This window comes from Atractosteus spatula, chromosome 12 (assembly GCF_055471065.1).
Source record: "Atractosteus spatula isolate fAtrSpa1 chromosome 12, fAtrSpa1.hap1, whole genome shotgun sequence".
NCBI lineage: Eukaryota > Metazoa > Chordata > Actinopteri > Semionotiformes > Lepisosteidae > Atractosteus > Atractosteus spatula.
The window spans coordinates 29110856-29132241 of record NC_142717.1 but is presented as its reverse complement, the minus strand read 5'-3'; positions in this window follow the sequence as shown (position 1 = coordinate 29132241).

Below are 21386 nucleotides of genomic sequence, written 5' to 3'. Positions count from 1 at the left end.
TGGGGACAATTAAGAGGCCATGATTGGTAAGGGCCAATAATAATTTTTTCCAGGACGTCGTGGTTACACCCCCACTCTTTTCGAGAAATGCCCTGGGATTTTTAATGACCACAGAGAGTCAGGACCTCGGTTTTACGTCTCATCTGAAGGACAGCGCCTATTTTACAGTATAGTGTCCCTGTCACTAAACTGGGGCATTAGGACCCACATAGACCGCAGGGTGAGCTTCCAGCAGCAGTCTTAGTTTTTCCCAGGAGGGTGATATGGCTGCTGACAGAGTATAGACAGTTCCAAAAGGTTTTAGTCCCCACTATGCTGGATGTGTCCAGGTTATATTTTTTTTTATCAATGCTGACTAAAATACTTATAGAAACAGTTAAAAGTTTTCATGGTACTCATCCTTTGACATTTTCGTCTTTTACTGATATGGAATAATTACCTTTTATTGGCTGGCTTTCAAGTCTTTACCTAACTGTGCCAATACACAAGGAACAACCATGCTCTTGGCAATAACAGTGCCATAGGATGACACTGACCTGCACTAATTTCAGATAAACCCAACTAAGTAGGTAGGGTTCCACTCAGCCCTTCGTGACTACACAGTGTCATGAGGTTGTGTTTTATGCACTCGTCCAGTGGATGACTTAATTTAAGCCACTACAAGACTTCTCTATATGTTTTCATTCTTATGGCTAACAATCAGTTACTTTTACATGGGCTAGAGAACTAGGCAAACTGGATGGTTGTCCTGATTGGGATGCAGTCTATAGTTTCTCTAAAACTATAGCACATTAGCTTATCCACCACACCAGTGGTTCCTGATGAAAATGGCTTCTGATCCTTTTTATCGCAGATGTACTCAGTACCTATCTATGTTTAGGAAATGTCCTATGATATAGTGCGTTTGAACACATTTGACTACTTAGCTCTTATATGTAATTGGTGTGACTGTGCCAATGAGACCCAGGCTGCACAACAACAGTGCAATTCCAGGTTACCATAAATTAACATAATTTTCATCTTCAGGTTTCATCTGAAGATTTCTTTTTTCTGGCAGCTGTAACTGCAGTTAAACACATGTTTTGGTGAATGTGGAGTGGCTGGGTGGAACCGGAGGTACTTCTAAATCACACTTAGCTGCATTTGTCTACAGAAATGGTTCTGATAGAAAGATGTACAGTATAGCCCAGCTGCACTGTAGTAGCATGGAAAAATGACTTTTCTGTTTAAAGAATTTATTTAGACCCATATTTATTTAATTTTTATAACCTTCCCTTTTGTGAATTTTATTGCTCTTATTTGCTTAGTATTTGTTCTAAAAATATAAACATTAAAAAAAACTAAACCATATGTATTTTGTCACATTATGTCCCAATAACACATAGTGCAGGTCGCATATATGAAATGTACAGCTGGTAAATGAAATGGGACACACATTATAGACTGTTTCGAACCAAATGATCTACTATACAAGCATCTCACTTAGAGTTTTGAGTGTTTAAGAACATATACTGTCACATACAGTAGCTAATTAGCTAACTAATGATTTTACACAATACCCCATCTCAGTTTTCTGACCGCCGAAGAGCTGTGAGGAGAATGGAAGTAGGCATGAACCTGCTACAGGTAGCAGGGATTGTTGAAGGATCATTTATCTGTTTAAACTGATGAATCAGTTTATTAACTGATCCCCCACAAGCGCATGAACAGTGTTGCACACTAACCCGGACATCTTCATCCACTTGTGATGTTACAGCATCGAGACTGGACCACTGTCTGCTTCTGTTGACATCATTATTATTTTTCGGTGTCTAGTAAAGCTTGTCAGACCATTGGAATGCAATGGAAACCAATGGTATTAATAGTAATTAATTGTTAATTTAATCAGGCTCAATTGTTATTATCCCTAAGTTGCTGTGTTTTTAACACAGCATTATTAACAGACTTGTTGACTTGTTTTGCTGTGTGGTGATAGTATCTACTCTGTTCAGAGGAGTCACCCAATCATTTCTAGACTGGACCACAATAAGGACAGATGTAAACCTTAGATTTATATTTAAGTTGTCAGGGTTCTAGTATGAGCCCTGAATCAGGCAGAGTAGAACAGCTTCCTCAGAAAGAACAGGATTTCTGAGCAGCCTTCCTTACTCAATGTGTTGATGACTTACAGCTGTCATAGCTAGTAACTCCTGTAGGTGCATCTTAGAACTGTGAAAGTGAACAACACATGCTACAGTAATTAAAATAAACAAAAAAAGGGACACATGGCAGTTTTTCAAACAGGTTGTACATTTCCCTTGGAATTGAGTGAACATATGTAACCTTACCTTATATATATATAACCTTTAGGTCATTTTGAACACCAATATTTAAAGCACATCTGCATTTTATTTCGAATGATATACAACTCTTGAGGGGAAGGCAGTCAGGCCCAAGATCAAACCCACATCAGTGGTGGTACATGCAAACTCATTACCTTTAATTGACCACTGTTCATATTTTGCCGCTTTTTAGCAAACACGTGCCTGCTACCATAATGTAACACATACTTATCGTCAACATTTCCTAATTCAATTATCATTTCCTTTAGGTAGGACGTATTGGCTGTAAGAGGCAGTATAATATGACACACACGTCTTTCTTTGTTTTATTCTGGATTCATAATTTAAGGTCTTTTTTACGTTCTGTCATTTTCAATTCATCAAAACAAGGACATAAACTACACGAGCCCACCAAACTTTTAGTACTTCCTTAGTTTTAGTAGGCTAGTATAAAAATATTGTTGCCTGCTCAAATCCTCTGCTCAGGTGGCAGGTTGAGTTCACCAGTCTGTAAATTGCCAGGTCCAGTCCAGGCTATACCACTTACCAACAGTTGTGGTATGGCGGGTGGAATCAGCTGAACATCCTGTACGTATGCTTACATCCACCCCTGAAGAATGTGATAAAGAGCAGCAGATGCCAGTGGTAAAAGTTGTCATGCTTGCTAAATTTGTTCAGTGTGGTGAAAGTTTCTGTGCAAGAACATGGGACCATTACAGTCAAATTAGGCAGATGGCAATTTGCAAATTTCATTATTGACTGAAAACAGTACCTGCTATTGCTATTGCCATTGCATCACAAAACAATGACCTGCGCGTTCTGGCTGCTGATTGCTAGTGTTGGCAGCCGAAGGAGGTGTTAGTGATCATTGACTAGTGTTACTGATCATTGACAAGTTTAACATGTCACTGGTAACATCCGAGATCTGCAGTGTGTTTCAGGCTCTTAAAAAAGAGGATGGTTTGATGATCCAGGTATCATAGGAAGACGCATGTGTTTTGTTAATGTCTTCCAGGGCTGATAAGTAGGAATTGTAAAGGCAGATCTGGATGAGTGCAAATTGTGTTTTCTGACACTGGAGGAAAAAGTGGGGAACAAATGATCAATGAGTCAAAGAAAAAAAAAGACTGCATCATGAAGTAATATCTTCATAACTATTCATACCTTCATAATTAATTCATAACTACTATTTCATTAAATGTATAGTTCCCTAAAACCACGCCTATTTAGATGGATTACAGCTATTCAGTTAATTAAATAATTAGAGCAACATTCTTACTCAGAGCTCTGGTGGAACAAAAATCAGAAGATACCCAGACCTCCAGGAACTGAGTTTGAGACCCATTACGGGAAACCTGTTTTAAAAAAATAAAATACAAATTTAAGCAGTTGTACTTGGCATAGCAAGTGAATGTGTCTGAGGCCTTTTCTTTTCCAAAAGTCACTATTTTCTACTGTTGCACAGTGTTTAAAGCCAAAGGCCAATCCAGACATACTGCTCTCTTCAGGAACTCCATGCTTATCATTTCCATTTTGAGATTCCTTTCAGTGGACTACAGTACTTTAGGAGAGCAATAAAATCACCACTTTCTCATCCAGCTGACCTTTGAAGTAAAAAAAAAACCTGGTTCCAGGTCAAGAAAACTAATTTCTTCTTAACCTTTCAAGGCCACACCAGACTGCTACTCACTGCACATAGCAGCGTGCCTTTTAATGTGGTGAAGAGCTCATGTTGAGAGGGTTTCATCATTTGGTTTAGCCAATTTGGTTCATGCAGAACAAAGTTTTTTTTTTTTAATGCATGCACTGAGCACAGAAAACAACTAAGACCAGAATACCATGAGGTAGCCATTCTGCAAATACCATCAAGGGTTTCCACATAGATGATTATGTTTGTTTTTTTAAAGTCAGACAAAAACCTTTAAAACTAGAAGCAAAGTACTGTTCTTACTTTGTAATTAGTCATTTGTTTTTTTTCCAAGTTTGTTTACATCTTTACATTCATTTGGTATTGCTTTCCAATCCTATTTTATGCAGTACTTTGTGTTTTTCTAATTATAAATCTTTTAGTGTGACAGCAGTAGAACTGCAAATACCATTTCCTTGTCTCTCTATTGTTTCAGAAAAAAACACCAGAAGTGTCCCACACTCCAGGCATTGTACTAAAGCTGTTTAGCACAGTCTTATGAGATTTAATGCTGAATTTCATCACCTGAATGACATAACCTGCAACTGCATGTTATTCCAAACGGCCCTGTAACACAGACCTGTCATTCATTGCACGTTATTACATATTTTCTACTTGGCCAAGCTTGTATGTTTCTCTCTGCAGTGTCTTGACAATCTGGGGAAATGGGAATTCATGGCAAGAACTGTTGTAAACAGGGAATTGTTTTGCTTAATACTTAAAGAAAGTGAACTGTTGCAAAGCAGAGGGGAAAAGAGTCAAAGTCACACATTTACAAAGGTTCCCTCATTTCTCCATTCACAGGTCTACAGTGTCATTTATTTGAGTGAGTTGCAAATTTAATGCTTGTGGGAAGAACTGAGGACAAACATCTTGCCATTTTGCTGACAATCAATGCATCATTCTTTGACAGACTATTAACAATCTGTTGACCTATGTAAAAACTGGAGTTTTCGAAAGAAAAAAAAAAGATTTTGTGTCTGCCTATTGATAAAATCTTCAGTCTGCAAAGATACACAAGCATATTGGATTTGAGAACTGCACATCGTCAATATGTGACTTGAAGCCAATGAGTCCTCTTTCAAAGAAACAGTCTATTTTATATTTCATGTTTCTCAATGTTCTATCAGCCCAGACCCCTGCCATCCCCCTTGTTTTCTGTTCTGCATCTGGGTGACATGAATGATAATTGTGGAACATTTACAGTCCAGATAAGCTTCAGTTTCCTTTGCTCTGCAATCTTTTTGAAGTTGCAGTCAGTTTCTTGATAAATAATAATCTAATCTCAGTGAGGCTTAGCCCTGGAATAGCACAAAAGGAAATATTACAGCACATGTATAAATTGCTGCATGGCTAGGTCATCATTTGAGGGCTCCATATGCTACAGAGAGCTGGTTTGGTCAGTCACTAAGGACTTTTTTTGGATAGTGCCTTTATAATATTATAAACCTTTCAATTCAATTTCCCACTGTACAGTACATGCACTGCATTGCTATTAAAATCTGAAAACATCACTTCTCCTGTCACTGGCAGCAAGCTGTAACTGATGTATTATTCTATCATAAGGGTACAGCCTCAAAACACATAGCACTGCTTGATTGATGCAGAGGAGAGATCAAGTTAAAGATGAGATGTATAGTGCCTAAGAATCTTGTTGGTCTTGCATATAATTTTACTACGAAGAGAAAAAATGCCAAAGCAACAGAGGAAAATTGATCTCATTCTCATTCTCAAGTCTAGACTAATTCTCAGTCCCTTTAGTGAGGAACTATGTCCAAATTGTTGTTCATTAACTCATTTTTTACTCAAATTTTCTCCCAGATGTGACTTATATGCAAGGTAGTGTCACAGTAACATTGATCAAGATATGTCTTGTCTATGACAGTTTAATTTGTATTTTCAAAGATCACCCAAGTTACATTATATTCCAGAAGCCTAATTTTAAGACCAATACAAAATATAGTGTATTGTTGGTTCCATATTACTGAGGATCTAGTCAAATTGCATGTGCTGTACGTGCTGATTGTCTTATACTGGTAAGTCAGAGATAGGTGGGGATGAAGACACTATCCAAACCAGGCATATTTCTGTAATTTGTTTTTATTTTGTATTTTGTTTTATTTAGGAGGGAAACCTGAAGCTAGTGTGAAGAGGGAGCAAAGGTTCTTCATGAGCTTCAAGTGAACACAGAGCTGTATGTTTTTTCTCACTGAAAGTGCTGGCACAAAATTGTAGATAGCTGCCACAAAATGAAAGATTGGACTATGTCAGGCTTAATAGTAATACATACTGTATGATAAGATACCAAATTTTACAAAGTTCAGTGTTTTCCTCCATATTTTTCTAAAATATGACATTTTTTACATTAAAAGTCTTCTGTCAGGTACTTGCCCAGTCTTTTATCTTCTGTAAATCCTTTTGATCTACGGTGCTTGTCTCATGATTGTCATCCCTCCTCTTATGGGTGCTCCGAGCCTTTCGTATTTTAGTTCATTACGTGCACCTGCCCCCTGTTTAGTCTGCCATTATTTAAGCCTGTTGCTCCCACTATTCCTGGCTCAGCATTGGGAGATGGACACCTGGAAGCCCGCCTACCAGCGGGTCAAGGAGAGACCCGACGTCGTAGGCTTCCTCATGGCATCCTGACCATCTGAATCAAGGGCTCAGAGCGCCTGGCCTTGTAACCTATTTGTCTTGGATGGATCCCCCGTGTTTCTGGACTCTGGACTGTGCCCCGAATTCCACCCTTGGACTGTCTGGATTTGTTTGCCTGTGCCATGCCCCCCCGAGCAACGGATCACCATCGTCACGCACCCCTGTCTGTCATTCCGTCCTGATCTTCTACGTCTTTTCTCTGTTGTCCTTCTCCACTTAACTCTGGATTATACCATCTGCACAGGCCTCCTTCATGTTCTGCTTGATCTTGATTTTCTGCTCCACTGCTGGAGTGAGACTCGATGGCCCTGCACTGTGTAGTAGGATGTCACACAATGGTACTGGACTGCATTAGGGATGTGATGGCAGAGACTGTTAATGCAGATCTGTGATTGCACTATATGGATATTATAATGTTCAGGTTCCTGATGCGAGGCCAGAGAGTGCCCCAAAGTTGTAGGTGGTAAGAGATTTGGTGTCAAATACTAACCAGAGGTATTTTGTTCTCCTTCTAACTTGGCTGCCTAATGCCAGAGTACCTTGAGCTGGACGATGGAATTGATTCTCCAATAAATGTTAGCTGCTGCATGATAGCAGCAATGGTCTAAAGTGTATAGAGGCTTTGCCTCAGAGCACAAGGTGATCTACACAAAAGCTGAAGTAGTGCTCTCAGAGGTGAGACACAGAATCAGCTCAGCTCTGGAAAAGTCCTTCTTTTTTTAACAGGGAGTCATCTGACAGAGACGGAAGTCCAAGAAAGAATGGGGCTCGGAATGAAAGAGTATACCATCCGGGAAGGGAATAAACCAGCAGCTAAATTGCTTTAGTCTGTGGGACGCATGCACACTCGATGTTGTCAAAGAAACTGAGTACAAAAATACAGTCTTTAACCGCAAGCCACAAGGAAGCGAAAAGAGTTTAATCTGTGTGCTATGCCATTTCTCGCAGACACTTTGGGATACTCTGATACAAACTAAGTCTACCCTGTACCTGTTTGTGGAGGCCATTTTTAAAAATAAAAGACAATAACATCATTTTTGGATTAATGTAATACTGCCTTTCATGTACAGGAAGAGCAACAAACCAAAGAGGACACATGGTAATATTTCACGATTTTACAAGTAAGGATGGATATACAAAAACAAACTCTTATTGCATTTAAATAAAAGTTGCAGGGTTGTTATATTGAGGCTGAACATGCTAGATTAAAGAAAGTATATAAATGGTTCAGTGCCACTTTAGTATATTTCCTTCACTTTCAGAGAGCTACACTTGTAAAAGTGTAGAAAAGCATTAGGACAGGTTGATGTTTTAATCCATTGCTAGTCCTCCTTTATAACCCAATTTGGCTTTGGTTTCGGTGGCAGTTTCTTGCTGCTAAATTACATTGCCTTTTGTTTGTCACATTTCATACTTTGTAGACAAGTATTCAATTAGAATTTCAATTAGCTACTAACTACCAAATGAGCTAGTGCAGTTGGGCACAATGACTTTCTCCCATTTGTAACCTTTCTTATGTTCTTATGAGATTTTAAATTCAGCATCATTTTTTTTAATGGGACTTGGCAGAACTTGGCAATAGGGGAGTGTGTTAAACAAAATATTTCATATAAAGCAAAAAATGAGTCCTCTTGATTGTCTTATAATTTAAAATGAAAGGAATAAGATTTCCATTGAATAAATTTTATTTTGTTTACAAAAAACAAGCTGTATACTAAAATGTCTTGTAGGAAGAAGGAAGGAATAGGAAGGAATATTAATTCTATTTTGCAAATGTAGCCCATCTATGTATATGGTTATGTACAGTATACACCATATGGTTTGTGTATATACACTGTACATATTTTTTCTGAAGTGATTTACTACTACCTTTTGAATACGTCTTTCATCACAATTGTCATTTTAGATTTTCACCCTCTACTAACATTCTTACAGATTCTACACTTTCTCCAGTGTTTCTCATCTTAGGAAGATGCCATAGAGAAAAATATATATTGGTAACTTTAAATGGAACCTTTCAAAAAGGACATAATAATAGTAACTGGAAACAGAGAGGTTTGAGTTCCACAATTTTAGGAGCTTAGAAAAAAAGTGGAAAAAGAATCTGACAGAATGCCGATCTGGGTACAAACCTAACTGTACAGTTTCTTTTTTATTCCTGTGTTTCTGCTCCTTATTCCGGTGTGCTCAGTCTGCCGACATAAGCTGTTGGTTTATTATGCAGCCAAATCCCTTTATTTTCAGACTAATTCCTTTTAAATTTGACTTTTACCTCTGTATTTGGTTGTCACACAGGGGAAAGAAAGAAACCAAAAATCTGTTACTTAATTGAAAAATAAACTGTAAAGGGATAATCTGAGTCACTAATAAATATACTGTAAGTGAACTAGCAGTTTACTGCTGACAATCAGTCTGGTGAAAGAATTTTCCTGGTTTGTGTGAGGTTCATTTCAACTTTAACTCTCAGTACAATGGTTTGTAAAATTCGATCCAGTCTGAATATTCTACATTAAGAACTGACAGATACCAACTTTGTTCAGACGGAGACCTGAACCCTTCAGTTCTTACCAGATGTATTTTCTTTTGTAAAAATTGTACCTGTAATAACAGTAATTAAGATTCTGCTTGCTTGTCTCTCTCTTTCTCACCAAGTGATTGACTCCGCAGCAGAGTATGTTGTTTCGATGATACTGGAAAGGTAATAGGGTGTTTACATAATATGGTTGATATTTAGAAGATGCATTAAATCCAGCATTAAGAAACAGTTATTCCAAAACAGCGACTAAATGTAAGGAAAAAGGAAAAGATTCCTTATTTTTACTACCTCTAGGGTATACAAGGCAATTACTGTCCTGAAAGCAATAAAGCAGCTGTTAATTATAGCCTTTACACTCCTGTAGCCTAAAGTAGGCAGAAAAAGGTAAAGTTTCATTTGTTAACCTTTAAGACCCGATGAAGAACAGCCCTTATTTATGCCAGGATTATAAGAAAGATTTTCAGTGGGTGGATTTCAACCAATTATGCCTTCTTATTTATTTTACCCTGTTTATGACTTTGTGAATATTGGTTTTTTGTATACAAAATTGGCTCTGTGTTATGGCGATATCCAGTGAGTTTTATTTTTCTGCTTAAAAGACAGCGAGATTTAGTAGCTACCCTAAATTGTCCTTTTCTTTATGGGTTTCAAGAAGAGTTTGTTCCCAGGACAGCTGGTACAGGCTATGGGCCTACAGTGAAATAGAACAAAAAGAGCATCTGAGCATCTGAGCCAAATGGCCCCTTTTCTTTTGTCGCCCTTCTGACATGAGTATTAATACAAGACACATGACTTTTTTGAAACAGCTAATTCTCCCTGTTTATCTGGAAATTTGAATATATTTACTTGTAGTAATTTCAGCAAACCTTTCTAACTCTTAGTACACTTGTATTTACTGTTGTATGACTAGAACAGTACTGTGTTGTATTACTGATGAATGGGCAACAAATTACTTTACCTCTTTAGGGAACAAATAATCCTCAGTGATTGCAATGACTTTCTCAATTGTCATAAAAGCTGCAAGGAAATTGCAGGCTATACTGTAGTAATGGATGTTCCTCTCTGTTCTTTATCAGACAGGAATTCAGGCTAATAAAGTTTGAGCTGTAGAACTGTCTCTTCACTGTGTGACAATTCGGAAATGAGCCTAGAATCACCAAAAACAGGAATTAGTATACTTTACTAAGAGCCTCATAAAAAAAAAATCTGTACAACCCTTTAGCACATTCAAAACATTACTCATCACAAACCATAGCTTAATGAAGTGTTTGAGTGGAAACATTTGTTGTGCAGTTGACAAAGTTTTTACAAAAATTCTTGCAGAATTTTAGATGGCTTTTTCAGCAAAACAGAACATCTCCTCCTCTTGTCCAAGACAAAAATATGCTTACTGATCTTATCCAACGTGAATGACAATATAGTGTTATGTTCAACAGTTTTGAGTGGTCAGTGTCAAACATCTACAAATTCAGATTTTAAAATCTATATTAAAAATACTATTATTAGTTGACAGATTTAAACATACAAAATTCTTATACAAAGAAGTAAGCATTTCAATGTGCTTTAGAAACATGGCATTGAAATGGCACTGTGTACTTATATAAGTAAAGTATGTATTATTGGAAATAATGAAATGAAAAGGTTCTCTATATTTTCCACGTTCAAGTATTAACTAACCACACCCCTGTTTTCTTCAGCCTTCCCTTCACTTGTTACCTGATTTTACACAAAACGTGATATTTGATCAGATATTAACAGAGACCAGAGATCCCTGTTAGCTTTATTCTGCTGAGTGGATGATGTGACCCAGTGGATGGTTTCCAGTTTAGCACCACTACAGCACATATGAAAGTACTGGGAAATCATGGTCACACATATTTGTTGCAGGTATTAAAATCCGTGCAGAATTGGATGAAGCAAGGGGTGTGAAGAACTGCCATCTCTGTTTCCTGATGAAATCATCTGTGGAATGTGGATCAGGGTGATCTGCCTGGAGGCCCCAGGACTAGAATTGTGTTTGCAGAGACCACTTTTCCCAATGGGAAGTCTTTGTTTCAATTACACATAATGATACAGCTTTAAAATATGTTTTTGGGACTCTGCAGTGTTTTTATGGACAAGTTGTTCACATTTTGTGCTGAATGTCAGTGGAAGTCCAGGTTTTCAGTCATGTTGTAAGCCCTTCTGTTTCCACAGTTGTACATGCTTCCCAAACATTCTACTTGCTGGTAAAGGTGATAATAACAATGCCTGTTGTTGGATATGTGTATCTGAACAACATAAAAGCCACTCCAGTATTGCATCCTGTTTCCTTTTTTAGACAACTGGTCACCAAAAACACTCAACATACAGAAGAGACTGATGGAAGGACTGCTTTAACCCAGAACACTGTATATCATTGAGATAAAACACACAAACATTGTTACAAATATTTTAAAAATACAACATATCTTTAATGTTTAGTTGTTGAACTCCATCCTTCAGTTAGGAATGTTTTATTATACGTACTACTTTTTGTATACTGGATGTGCAGTAAACAAACTATATAAATCTGCTAAATTTGCTTATATAGATCTACTTTCTACTTTCAATATCTGTTTGCTTATGACCCAGAATAGAAGAGTCTCAAACAGTTGAGAGATATTTAATTTATGGAGTCGGTGACCAAATGGATTAATTATTCCTGGTATATATCTGTATGTACAATTTGTCCCGTTAACCATGATTCAGGAAATTCTGGTGGTGCATTTCAGTGGCGCAGCTCCAAGTTATAATAAGAATGGAAGAAAGGCAAGCGAGGATAGAAAGTGTTAAACAAAAGACACCTGCTTGAAAATAGCTATTGATGTTGTTATTGGTATTGGTGTTATATTCTGTAGCTTTTTGAAGTTAGGTTTATTTTCCATCACCTAACCCTCCCATCCACATCACCACCCTTGTTGTTTTCAATTTCCCCATCTGGTGATATGAAATGCTGTAATTAAAACAAGGTTGCTAGGCAAAGTTTAAGGCAAACCTGGCACTTCTGAGCTGGCATCTTTTTAGAGACTTTTAATCTGCGCCACTGCGGTATGTTAAGCCTCTTTGCTTTTTCTTCTTTCTCTCTTTAGCCAATTGGTGCCCTGGAGAGCATGGAGGATCCCTCAGTCAATGGGTGGGACAAGAGAACAATTAGGGACAATGACATTAGCCAACACTGAAGGAAAAGCAGGGCAATGCAATGATTCCTTGATCAAGCCTGCAGAAGATTTGTTGCCCTGTGTGGGAGCTCTGTTGAGTCTTTAAAGTCAGTGGCAACGCATAATATGGGTTTTCAAGCACAGTTGTTTAAAAGAAGGCCTCCCCTTCTTAACCTTTCAGTTCAATAGCTAACCCACATATGCTCAAACACTGAGGCAATATGGTGTAAGTTTTAAAGCCCGCTTTAACACAGTTCTTTAATTTCACTTAAAAAAATCAGAATTATTTAGTCATACTAGAGAAATTAAGCAGAATGAGTAACAGTTTTGTGCTTTGAAATCAGTATCCGCAAGCTGGTCTTTATCAATAGTAGAAAATCCTTTTTCCTCATCAACAGAGGAAGTAGAGGGTTTACAGATGCATTAAGAAGAGCTGGTGATGCCATATCATCATGTTTGCTTGCTTTACACTGTTCAGACTATCCCCATTCTTCACTGAAATGTGTTTTTGGTTTTATAGCAATAAAAGAATTTCAGAGGTTGATAAGAAGAAGTTCATCACTGGGATGCCTGAAACTGCATTCTTTAAGTCTGAGTTTTCTGCTTGCTAATCTCATGCACAACCATTTTGTTGCTTTGACTCCCGACAACAAACACTGTAGTATACTGTAGATGAAGGGACACAAAACAGTTGATGTTTCCTTATCAAAATGTCCCTGGAGAAACTTAAAACACACATCTGAGGTGTCAGGCGAGAACAAAATAATAACTGAGTCTTGTTCTGCTCCCATGTAATGTAATTCATGATGCTGAGTGACTAGGACTGCTTCACTGTTGTTTATTAATTTTTATTATTAACAAAAACTATTTTTCATACTTTAAAGAGTAATTGTTGTACTTTCACAGTTTCTCTAAGACATAATACAATTTACAAATGTGTTGCAATTCTTCCTAAGTGTACCTCCTAAACAATAATAATAATAATGTTTACGTGGGTTTTCTACAGGTTCTCTGGTTTCCTCCCACAGTGCAGAGCCTCGTATGCTAATTGGCTACCGAGAAAACTGGCCCTGGTGTGAATGTGTGTCTGTTTGTCTCAGTCTGCTCTGCAATGAAGTGGCAACCCAAACAGGTTATATGCTGCCTTGAGCCCGTTGCATTCTGGGATGCTTAATTGGTGCCTGCTTCCTCACAACCCTGAATTGGAAAGACAATTAGAAAACAAATGCATAGATGATAATGATGATGAATCATTAATGTTCATTTCAAAACCATAGTAAGAAGAGAAGACGACATACACTACAACAGGAAGAAAGTTTTTTCTACCTGACACTTTCATCACACATTATTGTTACAGACAGATTTTCATAAAGGCCTGTAAGGCTTCAGATAAGGGTATAATTACAATTCTAGATTTTATTGTGTATATTGTACAAGTGCATTATATATTTTAAAATATAAATCAACAATAAGATCACTTCTTGGACATTGTTACATATATATTTAACACAGCATGTGGTTATTTGACCTGAAGAAATAGAACCATAACTGAAACCAATTTTTCAACTCAAGCCAAGGCCCATCTAAGTCATAGTATAACCTTGGTAGCTTTAGGTGGAACAAAGCAGCTGACCACAATGTCACCATATCTTGGATTATTTATAAATGAGATTTTAAGATCTTCAGTTTATCCGCCCTCAGTGTTGGAGAAGCAAGCAGGTGGGTCGCTGTGTTTTTAAGGATCGTGATTTTCTACCATAGGTGGCCAGTGCCGGCTGGGCCACTCAGACAGCACTAGCGTGCTTCTGGGCTGAGATCACAGATGCCTGTTACATTTACAAAGTTTTAAGAGCTCTTGGGAATAAACAGATGATGATCAAATGCGTCTGAGCCGAATTTATGAGCACGATGTCAAAGAGGGCCCCTTCAGCCAGCTCTGCTCGTTTATGGCAGAGGTTTTGATATCTCAATCACATACTTAACGAACAGGTCACACATTTAGCATGGAAAACTATGTAATTAATTAAATAAATACATATAGAATGCCTTGCTTTAAATACTGTGCAACGTCAATGCATCAGCCACAGCTATGTCAAAGTAATAAACCTGTAAGTACTGAATATCACACATAAACACAGCCTGTATTCTTTATGTATAGTACCCCTGCAGTTAAAATAAAAAAGCACTATGAATTTGACTTTACACAACACCTATCCATACAGAAGGAGCAATAAAAATCAGAATACAAAGTGTTTTGTGATGGTAAATGAGTAGGTACAAAAAGAATTGCGAATGCTTAAATGCGATGGTTAGCATTCTGGACTATAACTGGAACTACCTGTATCACTACATGGAATGTTGTAGGCTCAAATCCCATTACTAGTAAATCATTACTGTGACGTACCATAGTATTTTTCACTAAGTATTATTATGCCATTGAAATATGACCTGCAAAATACAGAGAACATAAATAATAACCATCATAGTCATCTCCCCTATCAGAGGTGCTAGGAGTGATGATGGTGGTTATTAGTTTTTCCTCTGTATTTTTCAGTAATAACAGTACTTAAATACTGAGTGTACTACTGTAGTGTAATGTTGTAAACAATTCAAATTAACCTGAAAGAAAGCTGGGATATACACTCCATGATGCTCACTTCTGGTTCGTGTATAACAGGAAATAACTGCTGTGTTGAAATAGCTGACTGACTGAAAAATATTTCATATAGCAAGTGGTGACATACTGTACCCAACAGCTTGCAACAGAGAAGAATTGGACATTTTACTTAGGTATTCAAAATCTTGAAAATAATTTACCAAAATCACTCAAAATGTTAACAACAAGTACAGTACGTTGATGACAGACAATAGGAGGAGCTCATTTAAACAGAGAATGGTCAAAGTCTGGAGCAATGCTCTACAAGGCAATTTTGAGGACTTTATAAAAAACAAATCTTGGCTCTCAGTACAAACACTATATAACCGAGAATATGCAAATAAATGAGATGAGTCTGAATAAGTCAATTAGAACATTTTCTAAAACTACTATCTCAGGATTTCAAATTTATGGATGGGTTAACTACAAAGTGCGTTCTTACCTTCTTGAAATGGGTTAATATAGCTGTCAAAAACACCGCTGAAATAACACTGAAATGTGCATGGAGTCAGAGAAGCAACTTCCAATTGCTGAACTAAAAGGAGTTTGCTTTATCTGACGTGACCAAGATGGCAGTGGTGAACCCAGGCCTTATCTGTGTCACTCTGAAAAGCATATCTACTTCAAGAACAAAGAGAACCATCACTGACATTCTTTGCCCTAATAAATGACCTCAGTTAAAAATATTTTCCCACATTTGTGAATTTAACTTCTATTTCTTCAGTACGTGAGAAATTCTAGCGGAGGAGAAAAGATGGGTCAGACACAGCACTCTATTTCCTTGTGATTGGCCTCATGATTAAGTACCATGTCATTTTTCATTGACTAAAAAATTGATTTATAAGAAATGCTAACTAATAAATATCGAACCCCGCAGCTAAGCATCATTCAGGATGATTATCACAAAGAGTTATTAATGTGACTGATGTGAGAGATGAAATTTGCTGAATGTTAATTAGTTAAGCAGCATTCTAGTTCATTTGTTACAGAGTTTTGTGTGTTTAATAAAATAAAAGCACAATCATTTGTAAAGTAAACCTTGCGCATTTTCATACTAACCCTCCAGTTTTTATTCATGGGACTCCTGTTTTTGAACATCCATCAGCAAATTGTTCTCCCTGGTATTTATAGAAAAAGCACAACACATTACTGATACCTTAGGTATTATCACTGGTGCATTCTTTTCAGTCTCCCTCTCCAAAAAAAAGAAATACTGTGAGCTACGCTTGAGAAGTAGATGACAAAGGGAGCCAGAAAGAGAAAGAAAGACAGAATTTAATAAAGTTCAACAAGGCAGAAAGGACCGAGCAAGCAGTGAATAGTGATTTTTTTACAACCCTTTGCCTACTTAAACACTTTTACACTCCAACCTTTTATCTCTGTCTGCATACATTCAAAAAGAAAAAAAAACGTCACATACCCATTTTTATGAGAATGTTGACTGAGGGTGGCCACCATCTGTGCAAACTGTTTGAAACTGTGACTTCCTCTGAGCTTTAGTCATAGGCAACCTCACTTTATAGATAATCTGAGAAATATCATTTATCTTACAAATGGAGAGGCTCTTTTTGTTTTGTTTCTTTGCCAGTGGAAACTTTTCTGAAGGTTACTAGTTTCACTCAATGTGGTGCACACAGATGCTGTGCTTGTTAGCTGTGAAGGGCTATTGTCACAATAGCAGTGCTTCTGCAATTTTTTTTTCTTTTTCCACCAAATTACTTCAACATCTGGTTCTTTTGTTTTCCTTGTTGGGTGTCATAAATTCTTTCTCTTTAGGCATCTATAAGCCTACAGCACTTACATGTCTTATTAATAATGAACTACAATAATTTTAAACTGGAGTGATCCACAAAGAACTTAAATATGCACAAGCAAAGCTGGAAGGGCAGCCAGTACTATGTTTTCAATTTTAAAAAGGCCAAAACGGCTGGAAATTATTAATTTGTAAAGACTCCAGAAATCGGTAATCATTTCCTCCATGTAATAAATTTATGAATAGAAATATGCATCCTTTATCTCGGTAGGAATATCCATTAAAGCAAAGTATGAAGAAAATAATTATGATTTGCTGATAAATCCACTTAAGGATGCAAGTCAAGCTGAGAAAATGGTCAGAGAGCTGTAATTTTCAACTAAAGTGCCATGCGGACAGGGGCCCACAGTGCAGATCTTATATAACATAATTAAGTTCTTTTTTCTTTTTGGAGTTGAGTTTGATATACATAGAAATATTGATGTGCCTTAGGAACACTCTACATAGAAAATAACTGGTAATCAATACGGTTATTGTGTCTTAATTTCAGATTACCAAGTGTACGTAAACTGTCTCAGTGTCAGCATTAAGGCTGCAGTAACACAATTGGGCCATTCAAACCTCTTCACTGCACCCTAACACAAATTATGGCCAAAAAGAATGATTGCCATCTTTTACATAAAGAATAATATTTTGCTTTAGATTGTGAATGTCACTGTTACAATGCCCAAAAATTTTAATATGCCAAAATGTCCTCACTATTCAAGATATTTGGTAGCAACACATCTCTTGATGTTATCAAGCTATGCAAATTATGATAGTCGGATCTGTGCTCAGTTTAGAAAAAAAATGACGTAAACATAGCAGAATCCTGTTTTCACAGTAAAGAAAAGTAGCTTTGAAAGAGAAGAGGCAAAACTTTGTAAGAAAGATTACTGTTTAACTGGCTGAGTCACTTGGGAGTCCTCACAAAACAATTGAACTAATTGCAATGCATTTTTCCAAGCTCGTGCATTACATTTATGTATTTTATGTTCAAATAAGCAATAAAATGAATATGTTTAAATTAAGACAGAATTAAATAAAATAATGAATAATTCAGTTTTTACATTATGCTTTTCTGTACCATGTGTTGTATAAAGCCTGCCTGGTATATCTTTATACCTCGATATCATTAGAGCCCTAAAACCATGAACCATGAGTGGCTTCCTAATGTTCACTTTTAATTGCACTTGCAAATTATTCTACAGCCATCTTTCACACCTTCACTTCTCTTAAGGGGTAAAGGAGGGATAATACCATGAATATTGCTCCTGGCTGCTCATACATGGTATATTTATGTTAATATGACCCCTAAAATAAGACATAAAGTAACCAGCACAACCTAGAACTTATTACACAGCCCAGTAAGGTTAATATTTAAGACCGTTGATCACAGTGTAGCACTCACTCACTCAATACTAGTACTATTACTGTTACTGCTAATAATAATTTTGCACAGCTAAACACCCTTTGGGTAAATAAATGTCATAGCTCCAGGTCCAAAAAGGCAGAGTGATCCTGTGAAGTTCTCCAGGAAGTAAATTACTGTCACAAACTGTACAATATGGCTAAGCCCTTTTAAAATAGAAACTTATAGATGAACAACACTCCTATAAATTGTGTTCTTTTAACGAATGGCACCAAGTCGCTACATGTCCAGTCTTACTAAGAATTCTGTGCAACAGATGGGGACAGATCAAATACTTCTCACTTGTATTCTAACCTGAAAAGATTTTTTTTTAAGAGAGATACAAACAAACAGTTTAGTCTAATCAGAACTTTTATGTGTAAAAAAAAAGATTGTGAATCGTTAGTGTCCTGTTCCAGTAATAAAATGTCTAGACAGCAATTAACATCAATTTCCCTCAAGAATTTAAGTGTCATCAGCCCCAGAGCTTTTGCAGCATTCACAGACCAATTTGAAGATGTCTCGTCATCAATCAATTTTTAAAATTGAACAGTGTTTTCTTTAGCTGGAGCTTTTTGTCTCTAAGCCTGTCTCCTGACCCTTAGAAAGGAGTTGAAAAAATATAAAACCAGGTTAACTCGTAGATTTGAACCCAAGATAAAAACACAAACATACCACTACTCATGATATATCTCTTGATATAATGAAGTTATCAAAATAAAAGTGAATAGGCTGTAACTTTATACAGTGTATTGAAATAAATGTATCCTTTGTGACATCTAACTACGTAAAAAAAATGAAATACTGGTTCAGAGCTGGATGAACTCCTCAGATCAATTAACTGCTAACTACCCAATGAGCTGAATAGATAGATGAATGGTCTTTCTTTTGTTTCTAACCATTTTCTTGTTAGTATTAATGTGGCAAATGCTTGTATTCAAAGTGACATGCATTTGTACCCATTTATACAGCTGGAAGTTTTATTGGGGCAATCTGAGTAGAGTAATTTCCTCAACAATATCACAGCAGTTGCCCACCTAGGATTTGAACCCACAGTCTTTCAACAACGAATGTAGAGCTCGTAACCACTGCTCCATACAATGCTGTTTTTCTCTGAAAAAAAGATTTCCTTGTACCTTTGTTTTCTTTTATTTTGACACACTCTTTGGATCAGAATCAAAGCACAGAAGCTAAAACTCGATTCTTACTATTCTAAAATGTAAAAATCTCCTCTAACTAATAATACTGAATCAGTAACTAATTTTATAATTACAGAGCCTTTATTGGATTAGATTTTGTCAAGGACTAACAGTACTGCATGCTTAGTTTTTCATAATCAAATTTTTTTTTCTGGAACTGCATTCTTTAAAATGTTAAGATTTTTAACACACATTAAAAAGAACATATTCATACAGTAGGTTATTCATATTTTCCATTATTTCTCATGAAGTAATTTCAATCATCTACTTTTGTTAAAGAATTATTACTCTGAGTTATTGACTTAAATCTTTGGGTCTCAGCATGTGTGCTAAATGTGTGCTAAAATCTCATTCTAGCTCAATGTGTGCTAAAATCACAGGGGGTCCTAAATTTGAATCCTTAAGACTTTAAAGGATGCTCTTTAGAAGAAGTTGTCTCCATTTAAGATAAAGGCCTTTCTAGGGTGTACATTTAGGTAGTACATTTTACAAGCTTAGGGGATAATGGTCGATAGATTGAAGAATTTAAATGTTTAGCCATGATGTTATACTAGATGAATGCTTTCATTCTAGGTAGGAATCGAGATTTATGGTGGTGGAGTGTACAAAAATGTAAGAATATAAAAACATCATAATACCATCAACACCCCTTTTGCGAATAATAATAATAATATACATTTAGACCTGAGCCTTTTAAGATAAGAATAGAACAAAGGCTTATCATAATTAACACTCTTTCAAAAGAGTTTGTTTTGGTAAGAAGCTTCATTTTTCCTTTTTATGGGAAGATCAGGAGCCATTCAAGTAAATTTACAAAGGTTTTATTATATATGTCGAATGAAATATGAATAACAACTTCATTTTTTAAAACAAAGCATATGCATTTTGAAATAGTCCAATATGAAACATTTTTTCTAAACTATGAATTAAAGTAGTTCTTTTAGCTAAAAATTACTAAAAAAAAATTGGGATATACCTGTATTTGAGTCTGGCAATTTAAGAAGATGTTAATTTATCTTAATTAAAGTAAAATTGTTTTCATACAATTCTTTCACTTCACTATATTGTACTTTAGAATAATTTTAATCTTGTGGTACAATTCATCACTCAGATTCAGACTGCTCTTGGGAGACAAGTAACACTTCAGTTTTTGATTCTGAATCTCTTAGTCTAATAATATCTTTAATTGTGGAAGTGATACAGCAATATTACAGTACAGTACTTTTCAGACACATCTGTACAGTCTCAGACAACACCAGTTTATTACCTGAAAAGTTGGTCACTACAACTTACGGAATTTCATTTTTCACACTTTTTCATGTATGTAAGCTACTTGTAATTTTTTTCTTCTTTGCAATGGAAAAAGGGAAAAAAATAAGTCATATAAACGGGTTGCCAATTAGAATACCTAACTCTTATTAAATAATTAAAATCTCTAATGAGACACATATTTGAAACAGCACAGGCAGAAGCAGAATAAACACCAGCACTCCTCTGAAACACATTACAAATACACTATAAATCGTCCAGAAGCAAAACAAATAACCATAATTGTTTATGTTATTTTGGACGACAGCTGGACCTTGGGAATTTATTATATAGCAGGACTTTGAGTTTTATGAGTCCATCTTAAATAACACATGAGAAATTGACAAAAGGAAAATATCATGCTGAGGGCATTAGAGAAAAATTATATGATAGTTCTCTGGCTACTTTATTTTTTATCCTTTTCTTTAAAAAAATTTCCAAGGTGCTTTTTGTCATTTTTGTGAATCAGCTCCTCTGGATGTCCACAAAGCATCTCCATCCATCAAGCTTGGCGTTGGAGCAACTCATTTTCTTGTAGATGTTATTGAGATTGTAAATAAATGCCACAGCATTGAGGGGCAGACAAGAAGGAGCCTGTCAGATCTGGAAGTCGACAGCAAAGTTATAATTACACCAGTGTGG